Source organism: Lingula anatina, chromosome 7, assembly GCF_051362555.1.
Source record: "Lingula anatina isolate TDL-2025a chromosome 7, LinAna3.0, whole genome shotgun sequence".
NCBI classification, from domain to species: Eukaryota; Metazoa; Brachiopoda; class Lingulata; order Lingulida; family Lingulidae; genus Lingula; species Lingula anatina.
The window spans coordinates 9228141-9238306 of NC_141773.1; the positions used below are offsets into that span (position 1 = coordinate 9228141).

Consider the following 10166-nt stretch of genomic DNA (forward strand, 5'->3'; position numbering starts at 1 on the left):
ATAGCTCTATCCAGAGGATAGCGGCCATATTTATCCATAGGATAGCGCTATCCAGCCTTGATGAAACCTGGCCCTGATGAATGTCCTAAACTTACATAATTTTGTACGCTTAATTCAAGCGTGGGCTCGAAATAGGACATTACGTTTTAGACTTACTGAGTGGATAACGCAATTCACAGATTCCTCAGTTCGTGTCAGATTTACGTAAGTTCGCGCAAAGAAAACCCAAGTCCACATAATGACCAGTTTAATGGTTTATTAGTTGACTCTGTCTAACTACATCATCTACGTGAAATTTCCAAGTTCAAGGCCGTCTCCCATAGCTCCGTCGAGCGGTCCGCTTCGAGTCTTCTTCAGTCTGCCCCCCCCAATATTATTTCTAGACGTCTTTTATACGTATTTCTTATCTATAGGTGGATTCTGTGCTGCAGTATCTGGCGGTACATACTAATTTTAATTATTCAAATTGCACACGTCCACTTAAGTTACATGACTACAGGTAAGGCCATAAAACGAGTCGAGTGCACAAGCAATGGACTCTAATCAAATTAATTTACATGTCTGGGAATTATATTTGTGAACACTACACGCCTTCCCTTTTTACCAGAAAAAAATACATTTTTTTTCATTTATCACGTTGGAGACATTCACTCTACATTATATTTACAACATATGTACAAAGCTAAGAACGTTAATAAAAGAACACGTTACAGACAGGCCCGGAGGAAAACCAGAGATAAAACCCTTTAATTCATATCTTTCTTTATCAATTTAGGGAAAAATAGCTCTGGAAACCGGGCAAATGAGCGCCTTATATTTTAAAGTCTTTAAAATTCATTTGAGTCTTTTAGTGTTTAGTCTTTCAATGGAATCATCGGCAAAACGGCGGGGTCCACCACTCTCGGCTGTATAGTTACTTGGGTTCCAGGACGCAGGACTGATAGGTCTAATGGATCGAAGCGCTGGAAACCCTCAGCCTTGGATACGCGGCAGGCGGCGGGTCGGAGGCGATGACACAGGCACGGCGATGCAGGGACCATTCACTATCACCTGAAACGAGACACAGGGGAAAATAAACTTTCTTCGTTATAAAAAGTTTCATCGTCTTTTTTTCATACTTAAACCTTTCTTCAGTTGTATCTACGTTCAACATACATCTGTCATTACTCCTTTTTTTAATATGCATATACCGTATAAGCATTAATTTTAGGGAAAAAATTCTAACCCATTTATTCCAGGGAAACAATTCCAATCACAAGCTCGCCACAATAATAATATTGATAATAAACAAAGTCAATCAGGGCTAATATGAAGAGGAAAAACACCACCTATCATCCCAGACAACAGGAAAACCCACAGTTAGACCTAATCAAGCTACCAGCACCGTCACGACCGTATCAAGCTACCAGCGCCGTCTCGGCCTGCCTCATCAGCAACACTTGGCCATATGCTGCAGATAAAACTATGTGAGCTACCAGTGCCGTCATGGTCTGTGTCTGCCAGCAATATCCAGCCCATATTTCCAGCAAAACTCTGTATGTTTCCGAAGTCACAGGACACCCGTCGTATCGATCATCATGGCTGGTTACTCAAACAACAACAAGATATTAGCAAGACAAAATCTCTACCCAGTTCCCACAGAACACGGTTCTGCTACCTATCCCTTCGTGGGCAGGCATCAACATAAAAAAAAATACCTGGTCTAAATTACCAGTCCCGACACTCCAACGTGGAGCATGGTACCCTTAAAGAAATTATCTGGTCTAACTTGTATTTATCCATCGGTGGACCTAAATTAACAAGCAGCCCTACGTCGCTAGGAATGTACCAGATCTTCTGCTCCTATTACTTAACAGCAGGATAACCTTAAAAAATAAATACTGGGTCTCTAACCTCACTTCGAGATAAACTAACCTGTTTTCACCAGGCCATATGAGCCTCCTTCCTTCATTACCCGTCACGACGTTTAATTGTCCTCTTGCATAATATAAAAGTCCAAAAGTACACGTGTTTGTCTGTCTGTGTGTCCGTTTATAATTACTGTCTGCCTACGCACGTGCCTTGCCTAAACCAGTTCGGTCCGGTTTATTTCGACACCCGTTTTAATATTCCCATTATAGACCAAAGCTTTGATATTGCCTCTATATTCAAATTTGCCTAAGAACGCTTCCCTTATCACCACGAATGCCGCTTCTTATCTACGTTACCAAATTCTGATAATCTCCAACTATTACATGTAATTCGATCGGCGCAATTAGCAAACACTTGAAGTTCCTTATCTTACCGCTTGTCTCTGTCGGCCCTTGCACGACAGTTATAATAAATAGCACAATAGCCTGTATACCTCTGAACGTTACAAATTTTAAAATCCGATCAAGACCATATCAACGTAAAACCCTTATTTTACTACGAAGAAATTTCGTCAATCACCGAATCAACGCAACAATAACCCGAAAACATGTCAAAATACAACAACGACACCACAATACGATATATACTACACTGTACCAACAACGCAAAACTTCTCTTAATTTTTTCACTATGCAATCCTGAATATATCAAGAAATACAGGTAGAAACCATCTACGACTGCCACGTAACACCAGTGCATTTTTCATGCACTAACGATCTCTTGTGTCTTACAAAAAAAAGTAATCTGCCTAAACATTTCATGTACCGTAATTACGTGACCCTTAACCAACAATTTTGCGACTTACATATAAAATCGACTTAAACTGGAGGAGCCGTTTATTCCTCTCTTACTATCATAAAATTTTACTTGAAATCGGCCAAGTCTCTCCTACTTTGCACTGAATTTGGAAAGCTTTTAATAAATCTTAACATGAATACCACGGCACGAAAAGCCGTTAATACTAACGAAATTTACGCAAAATCCAAAATTAAAATACCAGTTACTACAAGTTACAAACAATAAGTCATACTTACTGGCCGGTAGGTGATACTGCCTGGCCGACCGATCTTCGCTGCACGAAGACATACCCTTTCTATACTTACCTTCCCTTCTGGCCATTTTGTGTCTAGTCAGATCTTCCTTGTGCGCATTGGAACGTAAACTGGCGAAGCTCAGCCAAATATGTTATGTACCTTTACATATACATATGAGATGAATGTCCTAAACTGTGTCTGTGCATATCATGATCACTGTATGTGTTTGTTGTTATTTTTTGTGTCTGTACATATTATGATCACTGTATGTGCTTATGTTGCTACTCTTAGTTTTTATACATATCGTGATCACTGTATGTGTTTATGCCGTTAATGTTTGAGTCTTTATATATTTTGATCACTGTATGTGTTTATGCCATTACTGTTTGTGTCTTTATATATTTTGATCACTGTACATGTTTATGTTGTTACTGTTTGTGTCTGTACATATTATGATCACTGTACGTGTTTATGTTGTTACTGTTTGTGTCTTTATATATTTTGCTCACTGTACATGTTTATGTTGTTACTGTTTGTGTCTGTACATAATATGATCACTGTACGTGTTTATGTTGTTACTGTTTGTGTCTGTGCATATCATGATCACTGTATGTTTTTGTTGTTAGTTTTTGTGTCTGTACATATTGTAATCACTGTATTTGTTTATGTTGTTACTGTTTGTGTCTGTACATATTGCGATAATTGTGTATGTTTATGTTGTAACTGTTTGTGTCTTTACATATCATTATATCACTGTTTGTGTTTATGTTGTTACTGTATGTGTCTGTACATATTATGATCAATGTGTTTGCTTATGTTGTTACTGTTTGTACATATTATGATCAATGTGAATATTTATGTTGTTACTGTTTGTGTCTGTAAATATTATGATCACTGTATATGTTAATGTTGTTACTGTTTGTGTCTGTACATATTGTAATCACTTTATGTGTTTATGATAGTACTGTTTGTGTCTGTACATATTATGATCACTGTGTATGCTTATGTTGTTCCTGTTTGTGTCTGTACACATTGTGATCACTGTGTGTGTTTATGTTCTTACTGTTTGTGTTTGTACATATTATGATCACTGTGTCTGTACATATTATGATTACTGTGTATGCTTATGTTGTTACTTTCTGTGTCTTTACATATTGTGATCACTGTGTATGCTTATGTTGTTACTGTTTGTGTCTCTACATATTGTGATCACTGTGTGTGTGTTTATGTTGTTACTGTTTGTGTCTGTACGTATTGTGATCACTGTGTGTGTTTATGTTCTAACTGTTTGTGTTTGTACATATTATGATCACTGTGTATGCTTATCTTGTTATTGTTTGTGTCTGTACACATTGTGATCACTGTGTGTGTTTATGTTCTTACTGTTTGTGTTTGTACATATTATGATCACTGTGTCTGTACATATAATGATCAATGTGTATACTTATGTTGTTACTTTCTGTGTCTCAACATATTGTGATCACTGTGTATGCTTATGTTGTTACTGTTTGTGTCTCTACATATTGTGATCACTGTGTGTGTGTTTATGTTGTTACTGTTTGTGTCTGTACATATTGTGATCACTGTCTGTGTTTATGTTCTAACTGTTTGTGTTTGTACATATTATGATCACTGTGTATGCTTATCTTGTTACTGTTTGTGTCTGTACATATTATGATCACTGTGTGTGTTTATGTTCTTACTGTTTGTGTTTGTAAATATTATGATCACTGTGTATGCTGATGTTTGTGTATATATTATGAATACTGTTTTTGTTTATGTTCTTAATGTTTGTGTCTGTAGATATTGTGTTCACTGTATGTGTTAATGATGTAATTATTGGTGTCTGTACATATTGTGATCACTGTGTGTGTTTATGTTGTTACTGTTTGTGTCTGTACATATTGTTCATGTTGTTACTGTTTCTGTCTGTACATATTATGATCACTGTATGTGTTAACGTTGTAACTGTTTGTGTCTGTACATATTTTGATCACTGTGTATGCTGATGTTGTTACTGTGTGTGTCTGTACATATTGTGATCAGTGTATGTGTTTATGTTCTTACTGTTTGTGTATGTACATATTGTGATCACTGTATGCTGATGTTGTTACTGTTTGTGTCTGTACATATTTTGATAACTGTAGGTGTTTATGTTATTACTGTTTGTGTATGTACATATTGTATTCACTGTATGTGTTTATGTTGTTAATGTTTGTATCTGTACATATTGTGATCAGTGTATGTTAATGTTGTTACTGTTCTCTTTGTACATATTGTGATAACTGTATTTGTTTATGTTGTTACTGTTTGTGTATGTACATATTGTGATCACTGTGTATGCTTATGTTGTTACTGTTTGTGTCTCTACATATTGTGATCACTGTATGTGTTTATGTTGTTAATGTTTGTGTCTGTACATATTGTGATCACTTTATGTGTTTATGATAGTACTGTTTGTGTCTGTACATATTATGATCACTGTGTATGCTTATGTTGTTACTGTTTGTCTCTGTACATATTGTGATCACTGTATGTGTTTATATTCTTACTGTTTTTGTATGTACATATCGTGATTACTGTAAATGTTTATGTTATGACTGTTTGTGTCTGTACAATTGCGATCACTGTGTATGTTAATGTTGTAACTGTTCCTGTCTTTACATATTTTGATCACTGTATGTGTTTATGTTGTTACTGTTTTTGTCTGTACATATTATGACCATTGTGTTTGTTTATATTGTTAATGTTTGTTTCTGTATATATTGTGATCACTGTATGTGCTTATGTTGTTAGTGTTTGTGTCTGTACATATTATGATCACTGTGTTTGCTTATGTTGTAACTGTTTGTACATATTATGATCAATTTGAATATTTATGTTGTTACTGTTTGTGTCTGTACATATTATGATCACTGTATAGGTTAATGTTGTTACTGTTTGTGTCTGTACATATTGTAATCACTTTAGGTGTTTATGATAGTACTGTTTGTGTCTGTACATATTATGATCACTGTGTATGCTTATGTTGTTACTGTTTGTGTCTGTACATATAGTGGTCTCTGTATGTGTTAATGTTGTTACTGTTTGTGTCTGTACACATTGTGATCACTGTGAGTGTTTATGTTCTTACTGTTTGTGTTTGTACATCTCATGATCACTGTGTCTGTACATATTATGGTCACTGTGTATGTTTATGTTGTTACTTTTTGTGTGTGTACATATTGTTATCATTGTGTATGCTTTTGTTGTTACTGTTTGTGTCTCTACATATTGTGATCACTGTGTGTGTGTTTATGTTTTTACTGTTTGTGTCTGTACATATTGTGATCACTTTATGTGTTTATGATAGTACTGTTTGTGTCTGTACATATTATGATCACTATGTATGCTCATGTTGTTATTGTTTGTGTCTCTACATATTGTGATCACTGTATGTGTTAATGTTCTTACTGTTTGTGTCTATACATATTATGATCACTGTATGTGTAAATGTTGTTACTGTTTGTGTCTGTACATATTGTGATCAGTGTGTGTGTTTATGTTGTTACTGTTTGTGTCTGTACATATCGTTATCACTGTATGTGTTTATGTTCTTACTGTTTTTGTCTGTACATATTGCAATCAACGTGTATGTTTTTGTTGTAACAGTTACTGTCTTATCATATTCTGATCACTGTATGTGTTTATATTGTTACTGTTTGTGTCTGCACATATTTTGATAACTGTTTTTGTTTATGTTCTTAGTCTTTGTGTCTGTACATATCTTTATCACTGTAGGTGTTTATGTTATTACTGTTTGTGTCTGTACATATTATGATTACTGTGTTTGTTTATGTTGTTAATGTTTGTTTGTGTGTATATTGTGATCAATGTGTATGTTTGTGTTGTTACTGTTTGTGTCTGTTCATATTGTGATCACTGTGTATGCTTATGTTGTTACTGTTTGTGTCTCTACATATTGTGATCACTGTATGTGTTTATGTTGTTAATGTTTGTGTCTGTACATATTCTGATAACTTTATGTGTTTATGATAGTACTGATTGTGGCTGTACATATTATGATCACTGTGTATGCTTATGTTGTGATCAATGTTTGTGTCTGTACATATTGTGATCACTGTATGTGTTAATGATGTAATTATTGGTGTCTGTACATATTGTGATCACTGTGTGTGGTTGTTCTTACTGTTTTTGTTTGTACATATTACTGTGTATGCTTATGTTGTTAATGTTTGTGTCTGTACATACTATTGTCACTGTATGTGTTTATGTTGTTACTGTTTGTATCTGTATATATTGTGATCACTGTTTGTGTTTATGTTGTTACTGTTTGTGTGTGTACATATTATGATTACTTTGTATTTTTATGTTGCTTCTCTTTGTGTCTGTACATATTGTGATCACTGTTTGTGTTATTTTGTTACTGTTTGTGTGTGTACATATTATGATCACTTTGTATTCTTATGTTGTTACTGTTTATGTCTGTACATATTGTGATCACTGCGTATGCTTAGGTTGTTACTGTGTCTGTACATATTGTGATCACTTTGTATTCTTATGATGTTACTGTTTGTGTCTGTACATATTGTGTTCACTGTATGTGTTTATGTTGTTACTGTTTGTGTGTGTACATATTATGATTAATTTGTATTTTTATTTTGCTACTCTTTGTGTCTATACATATCGTGATCACTGTATGTGTTTATGTTGTCACTGTTTGTGTCTGTACATATTGTGATCACTGTTTGTGTTATGTTGTTACTGTTTGTGTGTGTACATATTATGATCACTTTGTATTCTTATGTTGTTACTGCTTGTGTCTGTACATATTGTGTTCACTGTATGTGCTCATGTTGTAACTGTTTGTGTCTGTTCATATCGTGATCACTTTACATTGTTATGTTGTTACTGTTTGTGTCTTTATATATTTTGATCACTGTACATGTTTATGTTGTTACTGTTTGTGTCTGTACATATTGTGATCACTGTATGTGTTTATGTTGTTACTGTTTGTGTCTGTACTTATTGTGATCACTGTTTGTGTTATGTTGTTACTGTTTGTGTGTGTACATATTATGATCACTTTGTATTCTTATGTTGTTACTGTTTATGTCTGTACATATTGTGATCACTGTATGTGTTAATGTTATTACTGTTTGTGTCTGTACATATTGTGATCACTGTGTATACTTAGGTTGTTACTGTGTCTGTACATATTGTGATCACTTTGTATTCTTATATTGTTACTGTTTGTGTCTGTACATATTGTGTTTACTGTATGTGCTTATGTTGTAACTGTTTGTGTCTGTTCATATCGTGATCACTTTACATTGTTATGTTGTTACTGTTTGTGTCTTTATATATTTTGATCACTGTACATGTTTATGTTGTTATTGTTTGTGTCTGTACATATTATGATTACTTTACGTGTTTATGTTGTTATTCTTTTGTTATGTACCTTTTACATATACATCTGGGCCCGGTTTCATCAAGGCTGGATAGGCTATCCTATGGATAACACTATCCAAGGTATAAATTTCTTATCCTCTGTATAGTTATCCTCTGCATTAATTTGTGTTTCACAAAGGCTGGATAAACAGCATGATAGTAATCCAGTGGATAAAAATTTATCCAATACCATATTTAGAAAAAGACATTCCCATAATGCAGTTGGTTGCTATAAACATTATAAAAGCCATGATAGTTGCTAACAAAAAAGTGATCTATACCATATTTGGAAAATAAATTACCCAAAATAAACAATATTCTAAGTATATTTCAAGATGGTAGTCTACATTCATTTAAATAATGGGAATAATATCTACAGGATATTTTAGTGTCAGTGTCAGTAACATACCACATTGCATTTAATAGTTGTGCCTCAGGCAATGTTTACAATTTGCAGTTGAAGGGCAAGGTCGTGACATACTTTCCAACAAAATGGCTGACTTGGCAAGTTTGGCAGATTATGTAATAGCAGTGTAGAGTTTTTTCATCGATTTAAAAGGTATGTTTTAGTAAAATAAAAGATAATTTATCTCACGTAGATTGCATGGGTTCTGTTCGTAGCAGGCGCGATGTCAACTTTGATCAAGTCTGTTATGTAATCTATTGATTCAGTATCACTCAAAGCATCAAAAGCAAACACACATCTTTTAAAAGTCTCTTTCTAATTAATCTCTGCCTGTGAAATATCAAAGGATTTACTGTCAAACCAAGCAGGTTAGCCATTTTTGATGATTTAACAGCATGATAGCATGTTTATCCCACCTATTTCGAGCGGACAACTTTAACCTCTGGATAAGCTGATTTATCCCCTGGATAACGCTAGCCACTGTTGATGAAACGCACTATCCTCTGGATAGCTCTATCCAGAGGATAGCGGCCATATTTATCCATAGGATAGCGCTATCCAGCCTTGATGAAACCTGGCCCTGATGAATGTCCTAAACTTACATAATTTTGTACGCTTAATTCAAGCGTGGGCTCGAAATAGGACATTACGTTTTAGACTTACTGAGTGGATAACGCAATTCAAAGATTCCTCAGTTCGTGTCAGATTTACGTAAGGTCGCGCAAAGAAAACCCAAGTCCACATAATGACCAGTTTAATGGTTTATTAGTTGACTCTGTCTAACTACATCATCTACGTGAAATTTCCAAGTTCAAGGCCGTCTCCCATAGCTCCGTCGAGCGGTCCGCTTCGAGTCTTCTTCAGTCTGCCCCCCCCCAATATTATTTCTAGACGTCTTTTATACGTATTTCTTATCTATAGGTGGATTCTGTGCTGCAGTATTTGGCGGTACATACTAATTTTAATTATTCAAATTGCACACGTCCACTTAAGTTACATGACTACAGGTAAGGCCATAAATCGAGTCGAGTGCACAAGCAATCGACTCTAATCAAATTAATTTACATGTCTGGGAATTATATTTGTGAACACTACACGCCTTCCCTTTTTACCAGAAAAAAAAATACATTTTTTTTTCTTTTATCACGTTGGAGACATTCACTCTACATTATATTTACAACATATGTACAAAGCTAAGAACGTTAATAAAAGAACACGTTACAGACAGGCCCGGAGGAAAACCAGAGATAAAACCCTTTAATTCATATCTTTCTTTATCAATTTAGGGAAAAATAGCTCTGGAAACCGGGCAAATGAGCGCCTTATATTTTAAAGTCTTTAAAATTCATTTGAGTCTTTTAGTG

At 34.8% G+C, this 10166-nt stretch overlaps 1 long non-coding RNA gene across 1 annotated transcript; it reads right to left on the reverse strand.

The window, feature by feature from the left end:
• Positions 1–719: 719 nt before the first annotated feature.
• LOC147760711 (uncharacterized) lies at positions 720–2864 on the reverse strand. Its single transcript, XR_015335437.1, has 2 exons — positions 1769–2864; positions 720–1050 (listed from the first exon to the last, which is right to left on the reverse strand). It is a non-coding gene; the product is annotated as an uncharacterized LOC147760711 (long non-coding RNA).
• Between the last annotated feature and the right edge of the window lie 7302 nt (positions 2865–10166).